Here is a 26,562-nt window from a genome sequence, read left to right as displayed (position 1 = left end):
CTAACTTGGCATAATCACTGATATAAATGATCTTTGATATTAGTTTTTATTGTTCCTGCATTAATGTTGAACAACAATGAAAAATAGAGCAGACCCATTTCCAATGTCCCTAATGCTGTCAGCAGTGCCTTCCTAGGGCCCTGCAAATACATTTTTGTGGGCTGGAAAATCTATGGTTAGTGTTCACTAGGGAAAGGCAATGGCAATATGGTAATGAGTGCAAGAGCCCTTCCCAATGAATGTTCTAGTCTTAGACATTTAGGTGAAGCAATTTCCAGAATACTGTCTCCCTTCTCTTGTACAGCATTTTATGGAACGTGGATGCTGGTAAACAGCCTGAGAGAGGCTCTCCTTCAGATCCTCTCCTCCCGGCCATAGCCTCATGGGTTCAAAGGGTTCCTTCTCTGCAGGTATCTCGGTCAGGGGCCTCAGAGTTACCCACAGACACCCTCATTTCTACTGACCATCTTCCTTCTGAACTCAGGCCTCTCAATACCCCAACCTGATTTCTGTGTAATGGTAGACCATCTCTTACTCAAAATTGTGACCTCTGCCCCACTGCAGTACCTTTGCACACACTAGAATATTCTCCTGCCAGGTCTTGGCAAGGCTAGCTCCCCAGCACACCCTTCCAGTATCATCTCCAAAATCTTCTCAAAGAGGTCGGCTCTGATGAAGCAATCAAAATCTCCCTACCACTCTTTATTGCATTCACTTTGTTTCTCCATAGCACTTAGCATATGCTTTTTTGATAATCATCTGGACATATGCCCTAGAGGTAAGCTCTGGGATGCAGGGTCTTTGTTCATCTTGCTCATTGCTGAACCTCCTCTGTTAGTGCATGGATGCTCCATAAATTCTGACTCAACAAATACATAATTTTTCTCCTGTTTGCATTAGCTGTATACCTCAGAGTTGTCTTCTTGCCTCCCCAGAATTGTAGTTCTAAGGTCTTTCCTGCCTCATTTTAGGTTCTCATATATTCGTTTATTCATTTGAAAAATGTTTACTGAGGGCCCACAAATTGCCAGACAGCAGGGCACAAAGATAAATAAAACATATTCTGGCCCTTGTGAAATGTCTAGTCTACTGGTCAAGGCAGATGTGGGGAGATTGTTTCAACAGGTTCTGTCCACCACTGGTACCATGGAATGCAGAGGAGCTCTCAGATCAACCTACATGGTGGGGTACTCCCTGTAGGACACAAAAAGAAACTGGTTTTTGATAGAGAAGTGGGAAACAGTTAAGAAAGGAAAGTTCTAACAGGTATTGAGGTAGCAGAAATAGTATCAACGTGGGTACAGAAATCACAATGGTAGAGGGGCAACCTCTAAGTGGTTAAATACTAGAGGTTTAAGTGTGAGACAGAGGTGGCATTGGCCAGATCACAGATGGTCATGTATCACCTGGTAAAAAGCATGAACTTGATTCATTAAGCAGTGGGGAGGTTTTATTCAGGAGAGTGAAATCTCCAGCAAAGGTATTAAATTCGTTGGACTTTTAAGAAGCAAACTCAAAGCTTCTATCCTTGAACTTCTAAAGAGCAGCAGTTCGCACTTGGTCAAGTTAGAACAAGGAGTGATATAGTCCATAAGGGAATTACCTAAGACAACTGCTGTGTTAAAAGATATTACATGCTCTGCCCATCGGGGTGTTGCTCTATTGCAACCAGAGCCATTCTAGTGCCTGAGGCAGAGGCCACAGGGCCATCCTTAGTGCTGGGGCTGGCTTTGCTCAAGGGGAGCCTTGGCTGCGGGAGGGGAAGAGAGAGACAGAGAGGAAGAGGAGGGGGAGGGGTAGAGAGGCAGATGGGCACTTCTCCTGTGTGCTCTGGCTGGGAATCGAACCTGGAAATCCTGCATGCCAGGCTGATGCTCTACCACTGAGCCAACTGGCCAGGGCCTAGGAATGTCCTGTTGATCAAGCTACCCAAAAGAAAATTATTTGGAGCAACCATGACAGATTGAGCAATTCAGTCTCACACTATTCATCACCAGAATGCTGCAGCCCTGTGTAAACAGTTTCAACTTTCTCGGGAAGCAGCACAGCAGATTGGAAAATCCTGTCCAAGGGATCCTATACCACAATCTGCCCCTTCATTTGGAGTTAACGCTCAAGGACCCCTACCAGGAAAACTTTGGCAGATGGATGTTACTCATATACCTTCATTTGGCAAACAGTCCTATGTCCATGTTACAGTGGATACATATTCTGGATTTATAGTAACCTCTCTAAGAACAGGAAAGGCAGCTAAGCAGGTTATAGCTCATTGTATGCATTGGTCTATTATCGGATTTCCTAAACTGGTTAAACTGAAAATGCTCCTACATATGGAGCAAAAGCATTTACTGTATTTTGTCATTCTTACAATCCTTAAAATTAAGGAATTATTAAAGTGTACCCAGCAAATATTTTAAGGTCAATTTAAAAAAAATTAAAAGGGGGTAGTCATATCCTGGAACTCCTATGGGTCTATCATATCATTCTTTTTACTTAAAAATTTTTTTAAAAATTTCTTTTGAATGCTGATGAACAGGAGACGCCAAATCTTTTTCTCCTGCAAACTACTACCTTCTTTATTTGATCCAGCTAATAACACTGTTTGTCTTTTTCCAAATAGCTCTAGATATATGGAAAAGATTTATATAGGCGGATGAGGATCCTCAAATCCCCCAGTGAGATCTTCTGAGCATGGCTTTTAAGATACCAAGAGGCAGAAAAAGCCCAATAGAGATCAGGGGAACTACCAGCTTTTAGGATATGCCCTTAAAGGCTCCAATACTCCAAAGGGGTCTCATAGGATGCCATCTGGATCCTGCTTCAATAGTGGAAAGGAAGGTCATTGAGCTAAAGCCTGCCAGACTTACATGCCTCTGCTGTGAGGAAACAGGGACACTGGAAGGTAGGCTTCCCCCTCGCTCCTGTAAGGGAGGGTGCAGTCTCTCCCAGCCCTGCTCCAGCCACCTATGACCTAGCCTTGCCCAGAAAGCTGGGGTTTGCCACTGAAGGCTGAAGGTGCCCAGGGCTGTCGGCCCCATCTATGACACTGTGGATGAGCCTAGAGTATTTCTTCCAAGAAGCAGGTAAACTGATCTCATTTGCACAAGGGCCACTTAACTATGTTTTGCCTGAATAGTCAGGTTTTTTATTCTTCCCTCGAAGATCTCTGTTGTGGGTGTTGATAGTCCTATTTTCTGCTGCTTTGATTAATATATAGTGTTTCCTTTATTCCTCCTACCTCAATGCCCCACTCATTTTTCAGGCTGGGATCTATTCCTAATTTAGAGCTCTCTTTCCCCCTTTTGCCAACTTCTATTATGAATCTACCTTTGCCATCCAGTTTAGTGTATCCCAAGGTTCTCTTTACCAAGTCACAGTTGCAGAGCTCCAGGGAAAAGGAACCTGGTCTCATCTCTCCAGGCAGAGAAAAACAGAAGCTCCATATCCACACATGCTGCAGATGGCTTTTCCAGTCTTCCTGAATCATTACCAGATAGAAGCAGCGGTCATTGGGACTTGGATGTGAGCTGCAAAGTATAGAATTGTGACAACAATTCCAGTGCCATGTGGACTTTTTCTGGATGTGGACTTTTCCTGGACTCCTGCTCCTTGTGACAGCTCCTAACAGACTGAAATGTGGTTGGGTTGCATTTTTCAGGGATTTGGCATGGTGTTGGGGCCAACTTGGACTTGGTGAGCATGTTAAGGACACTACTCTTTTATGGATTCTTGCTGTATTGGCCAAGAGTTTGCTTAAAGGCTTTAATCAGTGTAAAAAAAAATAGAAGACTAGATAAAGAACAAGTGGCACATACACACCATAAGAAATGATGACATCAGATCACTTACAACAAAATGGTGGGATCTTGATAACATTATACGAAGTGAAATAAGTAAATCAGAAAAAAACAAGAACTGCAGGATTCCATACATTGGTGGGACATAAAAATGAGACTAAGAGACATGGTTATGGGGGGCGAGGGAAGGGAAGGAGGGAGGGGGAGGGGGAGTGGAAGGGGCACAAAGAAAACTAGATAGAAGATGATAGAGGACAATCTGACTTTGGGTGATGGGTATGCAACAGAATTGAATGACAAGATAACCTGGACATGTTTTCTTTGAATATATGTACACTGATTTATTGATGTCACCCCATTAAAATATAAATTTATTTATAAAAATTAATTAATTAATTTAAAAAAGACATTACATTGTTTATTCTGCAGAAGCGTATAGCAGAGTCTAGGCTTAGGTTTAATTGCAATTCTAATTTTTTATACTAGCATCATTTGCTCAGACTAAAAGATGATTTCACTCTGATTGGAAGCCATTTCTGATTCAACTTAAATGACCTGCATAAATATTTTATAACCACTCAGAATCAGCATATTTGAGAATAAGCTAGGCTACTCAAAAAAATATATGCTTTAGTGCTGCAGAGAAAAACTAAAATTTGAATACATGTAAGAAATATTAGAATCAAAAAGGTGTTTGACAAAAATTTTTCAGCTAAACAAACCATTGCTGGGAAAACACTAGTTTCCATAAATTTAATTTTTAGTATGACGTACTGATCAAATAAACCTAGGATATTTCTAAGCTTAACTCATTATTTTTCTAAAAACAATAAGCATTTTTACAGTTACACCAATCACATAGTTCTTTCTTTATTCTAAGGGAAAAACAGTGGTAAGATGGGCATGAGAAACACTGGAGAAACTGATGTACAGAGTTCACCTATATTATGTAATCAAAAAGTTTTCCTCCTAGAAAACAAAAAATTGAGGTACTAAATTTTTCTGCAGGAAATGTCCTTTAACTTTATACATTTTTTGTATACTTCTTTGTTTTGTTCTTTCTTATCTAGTAGGCTCACAAACTGTGTCCCAGGCTATGTTTGATATCCTCATGAATAGGGGTCACGTTCATAGCTTCTACATGACTGTTTAACATTCAGCCTTTTGCATGTAGTAGATTCTCAAAAAACATGTAATAAATAATGGATAAGTCAATCAATTCTCATTCCACTTTGCCTCCTGTCTTATATAGAAGATGTTACTGGGAAGGAAAATTTAAAAGGCTTTCTGAAAGTTACTTATAACAAAAAAAATCTTTGGTACTGAAAAATGACCATATATTTCTTCTTCTTTTCCAAGTGAGAAGAGAGAAAATAAATTCCCTCATGTGCCCCAATTGGGATCCACCCAGCCACCCCCATCTGGGGTTGATGCTCTGCCCATCTAGGGTCATGCTTGCAACCGAGCTATTTTTAGCACCTGAAATGGAGGCTCCACAGAGCCATCCTCAGTGCCTGAGGCTGATGATCACTTTAACCAATCAAGCCATGGCAGCGTGAAGGGAAGAGAGGAAGAGAGAAGGGGGAGGGGTAAAGTGGAAAGCAGATGGTTGCTTATCCTGTGTGCCCTGACTGGGAATTGAACCCAGGACATCCATACACCAGACCAATGCTCTACCACTGAACCAACCAGCCAGGGCTGTGTGTGGAACACAAGCAGACCCTGGCTGGTTGGTTCAGTGGTCGAGTATCAGCCTGGACTGGATGTCCTGGGTTTGATTCCTGGACAAGACACACAAGAGAAGTGACCATCTGCTTCTTTTCCCTTCCCTTTCCCCCTTCTCTCCCTCTTCCCCACCTACAGCCAGTGACTTGATTGGTTTGAGTGTGGACCGGGTGCTGAGGATAGCTCAGTTGGTCCAAGCATGTAAGCCTCAGTTGCTAAAAATAGCTCAGTTGATTCAAGCATCAGCCCAAGACAGGAGTTGCTCAGTGGATCCCGTTTGGGTCACATGAGGGAATCTGTCTCACTATCTCCCCTCCTCTCACTTGAAAAATAAAAAGAAAAAAATACAAAGAAAACATTGTATAACATTAATTTATTTATTCAATGATTACTGAGCAAATAATGTGTTTCTGGCACTATTCTTGGGGATATGGATACAAAAGTGGGTAAGGAAGACATGTGAAAAATAGTATAAAACTAAGTTTTAAATAAATTAAGCATTCTAGATTGATGTAAATAAAATAAAGAACATCAACAAGGATACCAAATTTCTACTCATTTGTTAAAACCCAGTCCAATATTACCCATGTGAAGCTCCCCCAAATGTCCCTGGGATGTGTACTTTCTCCCATTAAACTTTCTACTTAAATTCCTTATAGGATGAATACCTTACAGTCTTGTTTATCAGTATTTACATCAGACCAAGAACAGAGATCTCACATGTAGTAGACAGTCTATAAGACTCTGTTGAATGAAGGAATGACCTGACCTTGCTCTAAAATATCAGAATCTATATGTGCTGATGAAAAATCCACTGCCATGAGTCTCTCTAGATATCAGAAGATATTTTAGGCCTGACCTGTGATGGCACAGTGGATAGAGTGTCAATCTTGGAGTGCTGAAGTGTTGAGGTCACTGGTTTGAAACCCTGGGCTTGCCCTGTCAAGGCAAATACAAGTAATCAATGAACAACTAAAGTGAAGCGACTATAAGTTGATGCTTCTCACTCCACCCCCCCCCCGTCTCCTCTCTCTCTATAAAATCAATAAATATAGTCTTAAGAAAAAGAAAGAAGATATTTTGGCATTAACTTCACTAATATTGCTGGTGTTACTGTAGAGAACTGCTTACTCAAGTGTGGGCTGCTTGTCATATTCCAGCATCCTGTTGCAATGATCCCTCTCTGCACAGTCCACATGTGTCATGTGTTTCTAAATTGCACACATTCTCCAGAGGAAGAGCATCACTTCACAGATAGCAGACCCTTCTTGACAACACTTACCTCAGTGTTTGAGATACCGTGCATTTCTTAAATGGATGTCTAAAGCGTCAAATAATGGGTTAGTTGCCAATAGTTAACTCAGGACTCTTCTTTTGTAACTGCAGGTTCACCTGTCCTGTATTGGCTAAACAGCCTGCTGGTACAGTGCTCCATCTCTGGATCTGAGCTCTGTCATCCTCTCTCCCAATTAAGCTCACTTGTGAAACATTCTCTCTTGAGTCTTGGTAAGAAAAAAAATTATAACTATAGTTCTAATTTAGAAGTTTTGTATTTGTACATAGCAACTTGTTTCATCTGACAAATATTGAGGCATAAGGATATTTTATAAAACAACAAGGTAATGTTAGGAATAAGGGTGCAGATTCTACAGTCAAATAGCCTGCTTCCAAAGGTTGAGTCTGCCACTTTCTGCATATTTGACCGTGGGAATGTTGATAAACCTCTCTGAGTCTCCACTATGTTTATGTATAAATGTGGAAAATACTATCTACCTTTAGAGTTGTAACAAGGGGCAAATAAGACCATGTCTATAAAGGATTCAATATCTGGAAAATAGGAGCTTAATAAATGTTACCCCCTACCACCACCATCATTGTCATTGGGAAGTGACTCCTCATGGTGTTTCTACAATTCTTGAGAAAAATTTTGTTCTTGACTCTCCCTTTAAGAATGTTTATGTTTTGGAAGATGGAGATAGGGTTATTCTGCAGGGCAGAGGAAGGATGTGTTTCCTAATGATGATAATAAAGATACTGTCTCCCTTCAGGACAAAAATTGTACAGATTTGCTAGCAGTGGTGTTTGGGGTTTCCTACACTCAAGGTACCTCACCTATGACACAGATCCACTCAATATGTACCAGGACACTTTTATGTCACCCCTGTGAGATTGGGGACCATGAGGAACTAGTGTCAACTGGTGCCATGAGTATCAAAGTTCTTATTCATTGATACAGGAGTATCATCAGTCAGCAGCTATGAATCATCAGCAAGTTAACTTGTTAACTTGCAAGTAGAGTACAATCTCAGACCTTATAGTTCTTGACAATCTATCATCATTATTATCACCATCAATTCTTTTAAGTGAAGAACTGTTAAAACCAAATATTAAGATTTTTATCTAAAGTGAAACTCCTTGGATGATTCAGGGGCACCTCTTCCATAGAGGGCACGTATCATTCCCTTTAATATATGCACTGTGGCTGACTTAGGATACTTTCACTCAGACTTATGCATAAAAATAAAAATTAAATTAACTGGGAAGATACTTTAATACCAGTTACATTTGAGTGTGTTTACTGGACATCAATTAACCTAATTAAATACAGAATTACATTTAAGTTATAAATTGCAGATATGCATATTTCTTGTTAATATAAACAGGTTCCTTTATTTCTTCTTGCTTTAAAGGCTCAGAGTTCAAACAAACATTTATGTATTTTTTTAAATTTTATTTAGAATATTTAATTTAAAGGTAGACACTTATGGAGTGATACTCACAATGTTAGGTACCCTCACACTTTTCACATCAAGAATCTGAAGCTAGCTTACTATGGTATGCCATTTATTCCAAAAGTACATCATAGACAACCACTGATCAATAAGAGTACATAGGTTTCAGGTGAACATTTCTATTGCATTTGAATGGTGGATTATGTTGTGTACCACTTGTGCAATTTTATATATAATTTGCACTGCCATAATCTTGCTGAATGTGTTTCTTGGTATTTTTTTAATCTGAGTCATTTTAGTTGAATGATTTGGAATAAACCAGAAAAACAACAAAAAGATTAAAACATCACTCCCAGAAAAACCATTTACTAGACATTCTTCCTTGATGTCTGAGTAATAAAAAATTTTACACCAAGAGCCCCCACTTTAATTTTCTTTCATTCTATTTTTATGCAAAGCTTTTTATTTCCCTGTCAAGGGAGCATATGATCCAGTTATATTTGTTAAGGTGAAAGGCTAGGGTAGAGAATAAAGATGGAAAATAACAAGTAAAAAGGTCCTTGGTCCAAGTCCTGGATTCATCTCTGTGACTAACCTTGAACTCTGGACTCCAATTTTCTCATCAGTAAAACAGCAGTGTAACACATACCTTTAGGACATACATAGAGGTCTGAGAGATAGCGCTTCATTAACACTATTTAAATGCATGACTATAAAATAAAATATGCATACATATGATCTACATAATAAATACCACAAAATGCAAGAATTTTTAGCAGTTATAACACTAAATTAAAAGAATTCCTAAGACCTGAAGATGGCAGTGGAGTAGGCAAATGCACATATTGCCAGCTCACACCACCGAACTGGATTATAAACTAATTTATGAACAATCAGTGTGAAAAACCAAATCTGGACTACAAGAACAGCTCTCAAAAACCAAGGAGCAAAGAAGAAGCCACAAAAAACCTGGTAGGGAGTGCCTAAATCTCCCCTGCTTACAGGAACGGGGGGTGGGGTGGTGAGGCTGAGAGCCCAGAAGAAATCTCACTCCAAGAAAAGAGCAGTAAATACTGCTCACAGCCACTTGCCTGTCGACCAGGGAGAGAGGGGTGTTGAAAGGGCCAGCTTGTCTTCCAAAAAGAAAGGGAAGAGTGAGAGACAGATGGTGAGGGGCAGAGGAATGCAGGTGGCTATCTGAAAAGCTGATTGATTCAGTGCTGGAGGCAGCCATAGCTAAGGAAGGGGCTGAACTTTTCACAAAAGAGAATACAAAGTGCTTCCAGGTCACAGATCTCCAGACACCTCTCCAGCTCTAATCAGCGCAACAAGACACAGCTGAAAACAAGAAGTGAGGAGGAGGGGCAGTAACTCAGGTCACCACGGAGATCTGAGATACACCTCTCCCTACTGAAGCTGAGAAAGCAACCTGCCCCCAGAGAGATAAACTGGCAGAGCTCACATTACACCAACCACATTCCTGGATAAAGTTTCAAATGAGACACCTGCTGAGATCAGCAAACAAGACAATCACCAGTTAAGAAAACAAACAAATCAAGACTTCAAAGCAGCCCAAATCAGAAAGTGGATTACAAATAATAGCTGAAGCCAACCCAAGAAGAACTAGAAATAACACAATTGAAAACTGGAGGCAGACAACACCAAGCCTAGACTCAAGCAGCTCTACAAATAAAACACCAAATACATAGATATGAGAAGACAGAGAAGTGCAATTCAAATGAAACCACAAGAGAAACATCCAGGAAATGAACTGAGTGATATGGAAATAACTAAACTTCCAGATGCGGAGTGCAAAATAAAGATTGTAAGGATGCTTAGGGATCTTAGAACAACAACGGCTGGTCATTACAAATGCCTAAATAAAGAAATAGCAAGTATAAAAAAGGACATTGAAATATTAAAAAAGAATCAGTCAGAGATGACAAATACAATATCAGAAATGAAGACCACAATGGAAGAAATTAAAAACAGGATGGATAGAACTGAGCATTGAATCAGCGAGTTGGAAGAAAACTGGAATGAAGGCAGAAAAGCAGAGAAGAAAAAAGAAAAGAGACTCAAAAAGTCTGAGGAAACTTTTAGAGAGCTCTGTGACAACATAAAGAGAAATAACACCCGCATTATACAGGTTCCTGAAGAAAAAGGGAAAGAACAAGGGATAGAGACTTTGCTCAATCATATCATAGCTGAAAACTTCCCTAAATTAATGCAGGAGAAACTCTGACAAGTTCAAGAAGCACAGAGAACTCCATTAAAGAGAAACACAAAGAAACCTACACCAAGACACATCATAACTAAAATACCAAAGCTAAATGATAGAGAGAAAATACTAAAACTTGTGAGAGAAAAAAAGGCTATCACCTACAAAGGAGACCCCATAAGGATAACATCAGACTTCTCAATAGAAACACTTGAGGCCAGAAGGGAATGGCAAGAAATATTCAAAATAATGCAGAACAAGAACCTACAACCAAACTACTTTATCCAGCAAGGCTATCATTTACAATTGAAGGAGAAATAAAAAGCTTTCCAGACCAAAAAAAAAACCACACACACACAAAAAAACCTCAAGGAATTCATTACAACCAAACCAATGCTGCAAGAAATGTTAAGGAGCATGGTGTAAACAGATCAAAGTGGGAAAAGAATATAGCAAAAGAGGAATACAACTTTAAAGAATAAAATGGCAATAACAACTACATATCAATAAGAACCTTAAATGTAAATGGTTAAATGATACAATCAAAAGACATAGGGTAACTGCATGGATAAGAAAACAGGACCGATACATATGCTGTCTACAAGAGACACACTTTAAAACAAAAGATGCACATAGACTAAAGGTAAAAGGATGGAAAAAACATTTCATGCAAACGGAAATGAAAAAAAAGCTGGGGTAGCAATACTTATATCAGACAAAATGGACTTTATAACAAAGAATATAGTAAGAGGTAAAGAAGGCCACTACATAATGATAAAGAAAGCAATCAAACAGGAAGATATAACTATTATAAATATCTACGCACCTAATATAGGAGCACCTAAATATATAAAGCAGACTTTGATGGATATAAAGGGCGAGATTAACAGCAATACTATAATAGTAGGGGATTTTAATACCCCACTAACATCACTACATAGATCCTCAAGAAAGAAAATTAACAAAGAAACAGTAGACTTAAAGGACACACTAGATCAACTAGATTTAATAGACATCTTCAGAACCTTTCACCCTAAAGCAGCAGAATATATGTTCTTTTCAAGTGCTCATGGTACATTCTCTAGGATAGACCACATGTTAGGGCACAAAAGCAGTCTCAAGAAATTTAAGAAGATTGAAATCATATTAAGCACTTTCTCTGATCACAATGGCATGAAACTAGAAATCAACCACAACAGAAAAGCTCAAAAATACTCAAACACATGGAAACTAAATAGCAGGTTGTTAAATAACAAATGGATTAAGAATGAGATCAAAGAACAAAAAAATTTTTCTAGAAACGAATGATAATAAGCATACAACAACTCAAAATTTATGGGACACAGCGAAAGCAGTACTGAGAGGGAATTTCATAGCACTACAGGCACACTTTAAGAAACTAGAAAAAGCTCAAATAAACAACTTAACCCTGCATCTAAAAGAAGTAGAAAAAAAACAGCAAGTAAAGCCCAAATGTAGTAGAAGGAAGGAAATCATAAAGATCAGAGCAGAAATAAATGACATAGAGGCTAAAGAAACAATACAGAGGATCAATGAAACTAGGAGCTAGTTCTTTGATAAGGTAAACAAGATTGATAAACCCTTAACTAGACTCACCAAGAAAAAAAGAGAGAGGACTCAAATAAATAAAATTAGAAATGAGAGTGGAGAAATAACAACTGACAAAACAGAAATACAAAATATTGTAAGAAAATACTATGAAGAACTGTATGTCAAAAAACTAGACAACCTAGATGAAATGGACAAATTCCTTGAAACATACAATCTTCCAAAAATCAATCTGGAAGAATCAGAAAACCTAAACAGACCGATTACAACAAAGGAGATCGAAACAGTTATCAAAAAACTCCCACCAAAGAAAAGTCCTGGGCCAGATGGCTTCACAAGTGAATTCTACCAAATAGTCAAAGAAGAACTAACTCCTATTCTTCTCAAGCTATTTCAAAAAATTCAAGAGGAAGGAAGACTTTCAAGCTCCTTTGATGAGGCGAGCATAATTCTGATTCCAAAACCAGGCAAAGACAACACAAAGAAAGAAAACTATAGGCCAATATCCTTGATGAATATAGATGCAAAAATCTTCAACAAAATATTAGCAAAACGGATCCAACAATATATGGAAAAAATCATACACCATGATCAAGTGGGATTTATTCTTGGGAGGCAAGCTGGTACAATATTTGCAAATCAATCAATGTGATTCATTACATAAACAAAAAGGAAGGAGAAAAAGCACATGATAATTTCAATAGATGCAGAAAAAGCATTTGATAAAAACCAGCACCCTTTCATGATCAAAACTCTCAGGAAAATGGTAATACAGGGAAAATACCTCAAAATGATAAAAAGCCATCTATGACAAACCCACAGCCAACATCATACTCAATGGGCAAAAATGAAAAGCAATACCCTTAAGATCAGGAATAAGGCAGGGGTGCCCCCTTTCATCACTCTTATTCAACATAGTCCTGGAAGTCCTAGCCACAGCAATCAGACAAGAAAAATAAAAGGCATTTAAATTGAAAAAGAAGAAGTAAAACTATCATTATTTGTGGATGATATGATATTGTATATAGAAAACCCTAAAGTCTCAGTCAAAAAACTACTGGACCTGATAAATGAATTCAGGAAAGTGGCAGGATATAAAATTAATACTCAGAAATCAGAGGCATTTTTATACACCAACAATGAACAGTCAGAAAGAGAAATTAAGGAAGCAATCCCCTTCACCATTACAACCAAAAAAATAAAGTACCTAGGAGTACATTTAACCAAGGAGACTAAAGACTTGTACTTGGAAAATTATAAAACATTGATAAAAGAAATCAAAGAAGATACAAACAAGTGGAAGCATATACCGTGCTCATGGTTAGGAAGAATAAACATCATTAAAATGTCTGTATTACCCAAAGCAATTTATACGTTCAATGCAACACCAATTAAAATACCAATGACATACTTTAAAGTAATAGATTACATATTCCAAAAATTTATATGGAACCAAAAGAGAACACGAATAACCTCAGCAATCTTAAAAAAGAAGAATAAAGTGGGAGGTATCACACTTCCTGATATCAAGCTATACTACAAGGCCATTGTACTCAAAACAACCTGGTACTGGCATAAGAACAGGCACATAGATCAATGAAACAGATCAGAGAACCCAGAAATAAACCCACAGCTCTATGTACAACTGATATTTGACAAAGGAGGTAAGGGCATACAATGGAGTAAAAACAGCCTCTTTCATAAATGGTGTTGAGAAAATTGGACAGGTACCTGCAAAAAAATGAAACTAGACCACAAACTTACACCATTCACAAAAATAAACTCAAAATGGATAAAAGACTTAAATGTAAGCTGTGAAACCATAAGCATCTTAGAAGAAAACATAGGCAGTAAGCTCTCCGACATCTCTCACAGTGATATATTTGCTGATTTATCTCCATGGGCAAGTGAAATAAAAGAGAGGATAAACAAATGGGACTATGTCAAACTAAAAAGCTTTTGCACAGCCAAAGACAATAAGAACAGAATAAAAAGACAAACTACACAATGGGAGAACATATTTTACAATACGTCTGATAAGGGGTTAATAATCAAAATTTGTAAAGAACTTGTAAATCTCAACACCAGAAAGACAAACAATCCAATCAAAAAATGGGAAAAGGAAATAAATAGACACTTCTCCAAGGAGGACATACAGATGGCCAATGGGCAATGAAAAAATGCTCAACATCACTAATCATTTGAGAAATGCAACTTAAAACCACAATGAAATATCACCTCACACCAGTCAGAATGGCACTCATCAACAAAACAACAACACAGAATAAGTGCTGGCAAGGATGTGGAGAAAAGGGAACCCTCCTGCACTGCTGGTGAGAACGCAGACTGGTGCAGCCTCTGTGGAAAACAGTATGGAGATTCCTCAAAAAATTAAAAATTGAACTGCCTTTTGACACAGCTATCTCACTTTTAGGAATATACCCCAAGAACACCATGGCAGTGTTTCAAAAGAAAAAATGCACCCCCATGTTTATGGCAGCATTGTTCACAATAGTGAAGATCTGGAAACAGCCCAAAGGTCCATCAGAAGATCAGTGAATTAAAAAGCTTTGGTACATATATACTATGGAATACTACTCAGCCATAAGAAATGATGACATCAGATCATTTACAATAACAGGATGGACCTTGATAACATTATATGGAGTGAAATACGTAAACCAGAAAAAACTAAGAACTATATGAACCCATACATAGATGGGACATAAAAATGAGACTCAGAGACATGGACAAGAATGGGATGGTAATGGGGGTGGAAGGAGAGAGAGAGTGGGGGGGAGGGGAGAGGCACAAAGAAAACCAGATAGAAGGTGACAGAAGACAATTTGACTTTGGGTGAGGGGTATGCAGCATAATCAAATGTCAAAATAATCTGGAGATGTTTTCTTGGAACATATGTACCCTTAGTTATCAATGTCACTGCATTAAAATTAATAAAAATAAGATTAAAAAAAAGGAAAAAAATAATTCCTGCAAACAACTACTCTGGCTTTAGGACTCTGGCTTACTCTAAAGGATTAAAGAATAAACGCATAGAGTTTATATGTATTTGCTATAAGGATGATATTAAAGATATGGTCTTTTATATTGTTTGGGGATGCCTCAGTGAAGGCCTGGGTAAAACATTATTCTATGCTTAACTTCCTAGATAATCTTGCCTTATAAGAAATTTCTAGGCTTTTACATTATTAACACTATAAATCCTGCAACTTTTCTGCTTTGCTATGGACACCAGGAAGCTCTGAGTGAAATTAATGGTTTGATGGTTAAAATCCAGCTGTTACGACTGTATAATGTGAACCTTAAGAATGATAGCTACCATTTATTTAGCACAACAGTGTGCCAGCAGTTTTCATAAATCATCTTTCTTCCTCACACTGATCATATGAAGTAGTGTCATCACCCCATTTTACAGAGAAGAAAACAAGTTCAGCCAAGGGTATTCACTTGCTCAGGGTCACGTAGGAGGTGGAACTGCGCTCTGAATGCAGTTAGTTCAGACCTCAAAATTTATGCTTTTTCCATGATGTCATAGTGCTCTGAGTTTGGATCATCATTCCTATCTAGATGTCCCTCGGTCTTGATTTTTTCTCTTTATATTTATTTGTTTTGTTGGACACATCCTGCATGCATCACTCTTTATTCTCACTCTGCTTGTGTTGACACATTATTTTATGGTCTCTAACCTGTAAGGCTTTTATAAAAACAAAAATTCAGATGGGCAAGCTTGCCTTCCAAAGCTGAGCTCAATAGCAAGTCTACTTTGTGTAGTCAAATAATATATATCAATGAAAATTAAACACGACTGCACCACAGGACAGATCATTTTCATTATAACCTAGTATTATGCAGTATGGGCAGCAGCCGTGATGCCAGATTAAAACATATGCACATATGTGCACACAGAACTACATATCTATAAGACACACATGGCTGGGCTTCTTGAGATAAAGTCAGCCTGTCTGCTGGACCTTTGAACATGCTGCACTCCCCACCTGGAGGGCTTTCCTTGTCTCTACCTTCTTCACCTAATCCATGTTGACTCATTCTTCATATGCCTGAAGAGTCTTCACATCACTGAGCAGTTTTCTACTCCCCCCACTTCCAGACTAGATGAAACCTTAATCCTCTGAATATATAACGAATACCCCTTCAAAATGATGGTCAAAGTTATCATTTGATGTTTTCTCTTGGGATTCATTGGTTTCTTTCTCCTCTACTATACCATTATACTACATGAGGGCAGAGAAGGTGTTGCCTAGCACATGATACACACCGAATGCATTTTCATGGGATGAGTCAGCAAATCTGGCTGATGGATTTTGATGGTGGTAGAGTTAGAGATGTTGGGTGAGGAGGGAGGTTTTGAAATATAAAGAGCTCAAAACACCCTCTTCACATCCCAGATGTTGAATGATTAAGCAAACATGAACACTTACTTAGTGACACTCACAATGTTAGGCACCCTCACACTTTTCACATCAAGAATCTTAATATGGTATGTCATTTATTCCAAAAGTACATCAGAGGCAACCCTCTCTTTCCCACTATTCTTTGCTCCAGAGTGCTGATCCAGAGAAAGGATGCACTCATCTGTGTCCTCAAACTAGGTCATCACCAGCCATGACTCTGCACTCCTAGGAGGAACTAGTTCTGACTTGAAAGTGGCATTGCCTCAAGGTCACTGGATGGAGCTGAGTGGGATTCTGAGATGTGCAAAAAGTACCCTCCTGAACAAAGAGGGCTGTGAGGCGTAGAGCAATGGCCTGTTCCTTAGCCTGATTCCTCTTGCACATCTCTACTCTTCAACCTTCAAGATCTATTTTAAGTTTAGGAGAGCTGAGTCATACAACTTCACATCACTACTTTTTCTGGGTAACTGATGGTAGGGATTGAGTAAGCAATAGCTGGGGAAGGAGGGCACCATTGCTGTGAGGTGGTCAATCTTTGCTAGAACCATACACACACACACACACACACACACACATATATACATACACACATACATATATATGCATGTATTTATATATTTAGTGAAAGAAACAGAGAGAGAGAGAAAGACAAGAAGGGAGAGAGATGAGTAGCATCAACTTGAAGATGTGTCACTTTAGTTGTTCATTGGCTGTTTCTCATATGTGCCTTGTCCATTCAAGCCAAGCCAGGGCCCCCTTGCTCAAGCCAGCAACCTTGGGCTCAAGCCAGTGACCATGAGATCATGTTGATGACCAAGAAAGTCTCTTGATGTTCCCTACGGGGCAAAACTGCCCCCCCAGTTGAGAACCACTAGTATTGATCATTTATTTGTAAACATTTCTTCAGCATTTCTTTCTGTACCAGGCATAGATCATGTAAGTCACTCCTCAAAAGTAGCCTGTGAAGTGAACATTAACCTTATCTCCCTTTCTCTGAGGAAGAAGATAAACTTATTTAGTCATTGCTCTTGATTACACAGGAAGTTGTAGAGGCATGACTCAAACTTGGGTTGATCTGATTCCAAAGCTTTCCTCCAAACTACTGTGCTATTAGGAAGTCTTTATTTATATTTAGAGATTATTTTTCAACACTTTATGAAGCTTCCTCCTTACCGTTCCTTCCACAAACATTCACACCTGTCATATCTAAGCAGCGGTATGAGTCCACTGTGCCAGGGGTAGGGGGGGGCTCTGCAGCTCACATGGTTTATTTCCCAGAGCCACTCTCCTCCCTTCCTTGTGTTCAGGATGTTCATTTCTGCAGGCTCTCCCCAGCTTCCTTGTCTGCTGGCTTTCTGTGGGGCTCACCTAGTGAGAAGGACCAGAAGGAGCCTCTCTGGTGAGAGCAGAGAGGCTGGAGTATTCAATTACTGGCTCTCCTGCTGTCAGTTGGCAGTTTGGTGCTTCTTTATCCAGAGCCTCACCTCCTGTAGGGTGGCCCTCCTCCCCTTCCTCTCAGGCTCTGGCACTGTGGTTCCTTGCTGTCTCTAGCCCTAGGGAGCTTGCTCATCCCTTATGGGTTTCCTTTATTCTGTCCACTTCTCTTAAAATAACCCTTTCATTCAACATCTCAATGACCCAGCATGAGTGAGCCAGCTGATTATTATTTTTTGCTAGGACTTTGAAGATTGATATAGAGGAATGAAAGAAACTAATAAAGGAACAGAGCCTAGCTCTTGTCTTGGACAAATTTCAACCTAATTGGGAAACAAATCATTCAAACTAACAGCTAGAATAAGTACACTGTGAGTGTGGAAAATGTACAATATACTAGTAATATTGGTGATAGTAAAAACTACACTATCTTGAGCATTTACTTCAAGCCAAGGTACTTAAAATCTTCCTCTAATAAGTCTCACAATAACCCTATGATGTATGTGTGAGTGTGTGTGATTATTCCCATTTAAGGTTGAGAAAACAAAGTCCAAAAGAGTAATATGTTTAAGACCACACATCCAGAAACAGGCAGAGACTGTTACTGAACTTAGCAATTGAACTAGAGTCAAATTTGACTAACATTAACATCAATTGCAACCAAATACAATTTTCAAAAACAAGCATAAGAACTAACAAGACGGTAGAGAGCATTGTTTCCAGGTGAAAAGGCACTAATTCAGATGACACTAATTCAGAAATTGTCCTTGATCAGGCAAGGAATCTGTGACTCTGTCTGAATAAGATGCTGGAATAATTATTTCCTCTCTACCCTCTATAGTCTTAACCATGACAGCAAAGACTGCAGTCCAGAAGGTTTCACTTTTCTGATCAAGGACTCTGAAACTAAGAATTACTTCAACATCTGGATATGTGCTTTAACATCTGGAACCATAATTAATGCTCCCCCCACCCTTAGAGATAGTTGAATTCATAATGCATTATTGCTCGAAATAGATTTATCAGGAAACAAGACATTTTGCCCCCAGAGTTTGACCCTGACATTTCAATGCCACAAATATTTTTATTACAAACATGAATCATATTGAAATAAACACTGTAGTATCTTCATCAAGGCAGTAGTTTCTCAGGTAAATGTTATTAAGTCAATTTAATTCCTTAATCAAATTTCTTTTCAGTACAAGTGAATCATCTCTAATTTTTCCATTTTTGTTTTTACCATCTAAATTATGTTTATAGGAGTGATCTCATTTCTTTAAAAAAACTAATAAATATTGCTTCATCACCTGACCAGGCTGTGGCGCAGTGGATAGAGTGTCAAACTGGGACACAGAGGATACTGGTTGGAAACCCTGAGGTTGCTGGATTGAGCCCAAAGGTCGCTGGCTTGAGCCCAAGGTCACTGGCTTAAGCAAGGGGTCACTCGCTCTGCTGCAGCCCTCCTGTCAAGGCACATATGAGAAAGCAGTCAAGGAACAACTAAGGTGCTGCAACGAAGAATGGATGCTTCTCATCTCTCTCCATTCCTGTCTGTCTGTCCCTATCTGTCCCTCTCTCTGACTCTCTGTCTCTGTCAAAATAAGTAAATAAATAAACATTGCTTCATCTATCTGATGTTATTCACACTGACTTCAAAGGTTGTTTTTTTCCTGCAGTGAATTTCCTCATTGGCTATTATTTCTACCAAAGCTCATTTTCCTGGGTCAACTTTTGCAAAAATCTAAGTTTTATCAAGACACTATTTCTCATTAGTCTCTAGGCAATATGAAATTTGATCATGTACTGATCATGTATCTTCAGTCTTACATTTTGTAAATGTTTCTAATTAGGATAAACATAATTCTCTATTTCAATCCCTGACCTCACCCGGAGATGCAGCCTGCCCATGCAGAGCTATTGTGAGGACCTAGAGCCCAATGTGTGCTGCATGCCTAGCATAGTGCTGAGGGTGGGAGGGGACACAGGTGAAGCCCAGCTCTCTTCTATCCTTTCACTTCTAATGAGCCTGAATCAAAACCAAAGGAATTAGAAGGAGAAACCAAACCTGGAATTGGGGTATAGTACTTTTTATTACTACACACTTCTTGTAAGCCAGCCCTTCCTCACCCAGAGCCCAGGGTGTAGTAAGTAAAATGGTAGATGTAGAGACATGAATGCACACAACCTTTTTTTCCCCATGGGGAGTGGGGCCTTAGCTTCCATTAAGCTTTCAAGGGGCTTGATAACCCAACAAAAGCTAAGAGACAGGGATGTAAATTTCATAGAGTTGGATGTCAAGTACACTTAAATCAAGTCAAACTCTCCACAATGCCTTTCATATTTAATGGAGAGAATGGACTAATCTATTTACCTAACTGCTGTCTCCTGGCTGCCACATATTCCCACTCATTCCTCTCATCAGTCGATCTGTAATACCTCCTGCCCCACACTTCCTTAGTGCTGTGTGTGGCATAATTGCCACTAGACTCGGCTGTGTGGCACTGTCCTGTCTCAGAAATACACCCTGTTCACCTTACAAGCTTTAAGAAAATGCATGCATTAAGCAGTAGGGATTTACATCTGTTGTATGAATATGTATAATTAATAATCACAAAAAAACAATATTTGTAGATAAAGGAATATGCCGTGTGACTGTCAAAAGCCCTGAACTACTGAGACATTTTAATCCTATCTCATCCTACAAATGCTAGTTTAGAAGGACCTAATCCTGAAACCTTCTCCAATGGCCAACTCTCTTTCTTCTCTCATAGTATGACACCAGATATTTTTGCCCAAGCAGAACAGCTACATCATCCTATAGTTGGTAATTCATGATTTTTTCACACAGAGCAAGGACTAATGTTTATTAAGTGCTCATCAGTTGTTTTTTGTTGGAAAATATCTATCTCTCTAAAATGAGGACATTATCACTGAGAGTTGTAGTTTAAGTAAATTAATTTATAATCATAAAAAACAAAAGGAACAATGTTGGAGCTTGAATTAACCTTTTCAAATAGTATATTTATTTTGCTTTCAAGTTTTAAAATTGACTTTTTATGTACCTAAATATCCTTCAGTGGCTTATGTTTCTTATCTACCTAATATGTTAAATAACATGAAAATTTATATGAAACCAAAATTTGTATTAAAATTGTTTTCCTTCTGAAAATATTTTTACACAATATTTACTTAATAATTTCATTCTGCAAGGACACAATGATTTTAAATTTAAAAAATACAGAAATATAATATAACCTCAATTATGACAAAACAATTGGAAAGAAATGCACAAAAATGTTAACATTTCTTTTGGCAGTGGGTTTACAGGTGATTTAAAATTTATTTTTATATATGTTTCTGAATGAGTATATTTTACACAGTGAGCATAATTTAGATGATATAATCAGATAAGCATCACTTTTTTAAAAAATTGAGACATTGACATATAACATTTTATTAGTGTCAGATATACAACACAAGTCTTATTTGTATATATTCAAAAATAATCAGCACAATAAGTCTATGGTGATAGATGATTACAAAAATATTATTTCTTGTTATAAATTATTTGATTTCTTCATTGATCCATTGGTTGTTAGTAGCATGGTGTTTAATTTTCATATATTTATGATTTTTCTGGTTTCTTTCTTATAATTGATTTCTAATTTACCCATTATCATAAAAAATGATTGACATAATTTCAGTCTGTTTAAATTTATTGAGACTTGTTTTGGGGCCTACCATATGATCTATCCTGGAGAATGTCTCATGTGCACTTGAGAAGAATGTATATGCTGCTGCTTTTGGATGGAACATTCTGTATATATCTATCAAATTCATTTGGTGAAGTATTATTTAAGGCTAATATTTTCATACTGTTTTTCTGTCTTGATAATTTATCCACTGGTATAAGGGACATGACAGTCCCCTACTATTATCACATATCTCTTTAGATATGTATTTTATATATTTAGGTGTTCCTATGTTGGGTGAACAAATATTTCTGAATGTTGTATCTTATTAGATTGACCCCTTCATCATTATGTAATGCCCATCCTTGTCTCTTATTACAGTCTTTGTTTTAAAGTCTATTTTGTTTGGCCCTGGCCGGTTGGCTCAGCGGTAGAGCGTCGGCCTGGTGTGCGGGGGGACCCGGGTTCGATTCCCGGCCAGGGCACATAGGAGAAGCGCCCATTTGCTTCTCCACCCCCACCCCCTCCTTCCTCTCTGTCTCTCTCTTCCCCTCCCGCAGCCAAGGCTCCATTGGAGCAAAGATGGCCCGGGCGCTGGGGATGGCTCCTTGGCCTCTGCCCCAGGCGCTAGAGTGGCTCTGGTCGCGGCAGAGCGACGCCCCGGAGGGGCAGAGCATCGCCCCCTGGTAGGCAGAGCATCGCCCCTGGTGGGCGTGCCGGGTGGATCCCGGTCGGGCGCATGCGGGAGTCTGTCTGACTGTCTCTCCCCATTTCCAGCTTCAGAAAAGTACAAAAAAAAAAAAAAAAAAGATAAAGTCTATTTTGTTTAACATAGGTATAGCTAAACCAGCTTTCTTTTTTCCATTTGCTTGAAATATTTTTTCATCCCTTTACTTTCAGTCTCTGAAGTGAACCTCTTATAGGCAGTATATACATGGGTCTTGATTTTTCTTTTATCCATTCAGCCACTCTATGTTTTTTGATTACTTAGTCTGTTTATACTTAATTATTGATTGGTATTTACTTATTGTCCTTTTGTTAATTGTTTGTAGTTACTCTGTTATTTTCTTCTTCTTTTTTTCCCCTTGTTGTTTGATGACTTTCTATAATAGTCTTATACTTAGTGTCTTTCTCATAATCTTTTATGTATCTACTAAACATTTTTGTTTTGTGGTTACTATTAGTTGCATGTAGACAGCATTTATATAAACCAGTTTATTATAAGCTGATTGCAAGTTAATTTTGAATACATTCTAAAACTCTACCTTTTTACTCCACCCTCCTCCTGGTTTATGTTTTGTTATTATAATTTACATATTTTTATTTTTTGTCTTCCTTTAACTCATTGTTGTAGTTATAGTTATTTTTACAACTTTCATCTTTGAACTTCATACCAGCTTTATAAGTGATTAACCCACTACCCTTACTATTCATTTACCTTTACCATGACACTTTTAATTTCATATTTTTTTTGTTAGTAATTAGTGTCCTTTCTTTTCAGATTAAATAATTTCCTGTAACATTCCTTGTGAGGCTGGTTAAACAATGATGAATTCCTTTATGTTTTGCTTATTTGGAAAACTCATCTCTTCAAGTCTGAAGATAACCTTGCCAGTAGAATATTATTGGCTGGAAATTTATTTTTCTTACAGCACTCTCAGTGTATCGTACAATTCTATTCTGGTCTACAAAATTTCTGCTGAGAAATATGCTAGTGGTCTAGTTAGGATTCCTTCATAGGTAGCAAATTGTTTTTCTCTTATTGCTTTTAAGATTCTCTATCATTAACATTTGACATTTTAATTATGATGTTTCTTTGTGTGGATCTATTTGGATTCATCTTCTTTGGGCCATTTTGGGCTTCCTGAATCTAGATATCTGTTTACTTCTCTGGGATGGAAGAGTTTTCAGTTATCATTTACTTAAATAATTTTTATTACCCCTTTTCTCTCTCATCTTCCTGGAACCCCTACAATAAAAATGATATTCTGCCTAATGTTGCCCCATGGTTCCCATAAACTATCTGCACCTTTTAATGTTTTTTTTGTTTTGTTTGGGTAAGTGCCACTGTTTTGTCTCCAAGATCACCAGTTTTTACTTATGCTTTATCAAATCTGCTGTTGAACCCCTCTAAGGTTATTTTTCAGTTTAGTTATTCTTAAGCTCTGTGACTTCTGTTTGGTGCTTTCCTATATTTTCTATCTCCTTCTTGAAGTTCTCACTGTTCATGTATACTTCTTCTGAGTTTGATGAGCATCTTTATGACTATTACTTTGAACTCTTTATCAGGTAAATATTTATCTCCATGTCATTAGGCTATTTGGGGAGTATCTTGTTCTTTCATTTGGAACACATTCCTTTGTTTCTTTATTTTGCTTTAATCTCTATGCTTGTTTCTATGCATTAGGCAAAACGTCCCATTCTTGAAGGAGTGATCTTGTGTAGGAGACAAATCTTATCATTTAACCTTGCCCTAGCTTTTGGTTGTCACTTGAACCCTTGTGATTTATGTCAAAGGAGCATGATTTATTCTTGCTGGTCTTGACTTTTGAGGTTGTGTCAAGACCTGTTAAGTTTCCAGAGAGAGGAATCTCAGTAGGCAACTAGTTTCAGGCTGACTGGAGGTTAGACCTTCAGCAATTAGTTTTTAAGATATGCAAATATAAGCAGTTCTATGGGACCACAATCATAAACCAATCTCTCCTCCAGACCAGGATATCTGGAGGGGTCCTCTTGATGACATTTGCAAAAGTTAGGGTTCCATACAAGTGTACAAATTCCCTTCTGGGAGGTACTGGAGAGCTATAGCAAGGCCAAGGGAGAAAGCAAAGATGGTGTCCCATAGCCTGTGTTCTCTGAGAGGGCTTCTGGAGCCTCTAGATATGTGATCAACCTGAGTTATGCCCCTTGGGCTGAAGTTCCAGGAAAAGTTAACAAGCTTTTGTACAGGAAAACTGAGTGTGTTTCAGTATGTTATCTGTGCAATGCCTTGGGAGTAGTAGCCTAAGAAGAACCATTTTTCAAATTGTTTCAGACCTGTGGGGCCCAGAAACACTATCCTCCCTACCAGAACCAGACTGTGAAGGGACATCCCCTGTGTGGGCTGCACACGCTGCACTCATCTGCTGGCTTTGGCAGGGTTGTAGGAGCAGTACAAAAGTGAGTTACCCCCACTGGCATTAGGTTAGAGGGAGAATGCAAAAATGGTACCCAAAAGTGCCGCTGTCTTTGGAGAAATTTCTGTTCTGGTAGATGAATTAAAGATAGCAAATAAGTCTCCTTCACATATAGTCTAGGCACTTTTCAAACTGCTGCTTTTGCACTGAGTCCTAAGGTGAGTGAGTTAGCATACAAGGCCTTTAAGAGTAGACTTTGCATTCTATACAGCCCAATGGTTTTCCTGGAAGTAAGTCCTTTTCTTTTTCAAAGCTAGATGTTTTGCAGTTTGTCCTTCTGGTGTAGATTCCAAAGGATGGGAATTGATGTGGGACACAAACCCGTTGGCTCCTCAGTGAGTAGTTCTGTATTTGTGAATCATACTTGATTGTGAGTGGCTGTACAGGGAGTAGAAATCTGGCAAGACAATATTTCTGCTTCTCTTACCTGACTCACTGTGACTCTTTTATCCTCTCTTGTGGATCAATTGTTCAACTAGTTTCAAGGTCTTTTTCAGAGAGATTCCTTTCATGTGTAGCTGTAGATTTGTTGTGTCTGTGTGAGAAGGTGAGTTCAGAATATTCCTATGCTGGAATTAGGAACTACCTCTTCAAGATGATGGGAAAATGTCACTTTTGTCTTTTATTTTTTTCTGATTCATGTCTTTTTTTTTTTTTTTTTTTTTTTGTATTTTTCTGAAGTTGGAAACGGGGAGGCAGTCAGACAGAATCCCGCATGCGCCCAACCGGGATCCACCCGGCACGCCCACCAGGGAGCGATGCGTTGCCCATCTGGGGCGTTGTTCTGTTGCAACCAGAGCCATTCTAGTGCCTGAGGCAGAGGCCACAGAGCCATCCTCAGCGCCCGGGCCAACTTTGCTCCAATGCAGACTTGGCTGCAGGAGGGGAAGAGAGAGACAGAGAGGAAGAAGAGGGGGAGGGGTGGAGAAGCAGATGGGCGCTTCCCCTGTATGTCCTGGCCGGGAATCGAACCTGGGACTCCTGCATAACAGGCTGACGCTCTACCACTGAGCCAACTGGCCAGAGCCTCATGTCTTTTTTTAAAATTAATTTTAATGGGGTGACATTGATAAATCAGGGTACATATGTTGAGAGAAAACATCTCTAGGTTATTTTGACATTTGTTAATGCTGCATTACCATCACCCAAAGTTCAATTGTCTTCTGTCACTTTCTAACTGGTTTTCTTTGTGCCCCTCCCTGCCCCCGACCCCCTCCCTCTTCTCCCCCCACCCCATAACCCCCACACTCTGGTCCATGTCTCTGAGTCTCATTTTTATATCTCATCTATGTATGCAATCATATAGTTCTTAGTTTTTTCTGATTTACTTATTTCGCTCAGTATAATGTTACTAAGGTCCATCCATGTTGTTGTAAATGATCTGATGTCATCATTTCTTATGGCTCAGTAGTATTCCATAGTATATATGTACCAGAGCTTTTTAATCCACTTGTCTACTGATGGACACTTAGGCTGTTTCCAGATCTTCGCCATTATGAACAATGCTGCCATAAACATGGGGGTGCATTTCTACATTTGAAACACTGCTATGGTGTTCTTGGGGTATATTTCTAAAAGTGGGATAGCTCTGTCAAAAGGCAGTTCGATTTTTAATTTTTCGAGGAATCTCCATACTGTTTTCCACAGAGGCTGCACCAGTCTGCATTCTCACCAGCAGTGCAGGAGGGTTCCCTTTTTTCCACATCCTCGCCAGCACTTATTCAGTGTTGTTTTCTTGATGAGCACCATTCTGACTGGTGTGAGGTGATATCTCATTGTGGTT

At 38.7% G+C, this 26,562-nt stretch overlaps 1 protein-coding gene and 1 non-coding gene across 21 annotated transcripts in view; both read right to left on the bottom strand.

Moving 5' to 3' along the window:
- The window catches only part of CADPS (calcium dependent secretion activator), a 589,311-nt gene that overhangs the window by 487,612 nt on the left and 75,137 nt on the right, over positions 1-26,562 (bottom strand). The window lies entirely within an intron of this gene.
- Positions 25,731-25,806, bottom strand: TRNAN-GUU (transfer RNA asparagine (anticodon GUU)). The gene has a single exon. It is a non-coding gene; the product is annotated as a tRNA-Asn (tRNA).

The sequence above is a fragment of the Saccopteryx bilineata genome, chromosome 10 (assembly GCF_036850765.1).
Source record: "Saccopteryx bilineata isolate mSacBil1 chromosome 10, mSacBil1_pri_phased_curated, whole genome shotgun sequence".
In the NCBI taxonomy this organism is placed as follows: domain Eukaryota; kingdom Metazoa; phylum Chordata; class Mammalia; order Chiroptera; family Emballonuridae; genus Saccopteryx; species Saccopteryx bilineata.
This window is presented reverse-complemented; position numbering and strand designations above follow the sequence as displayed.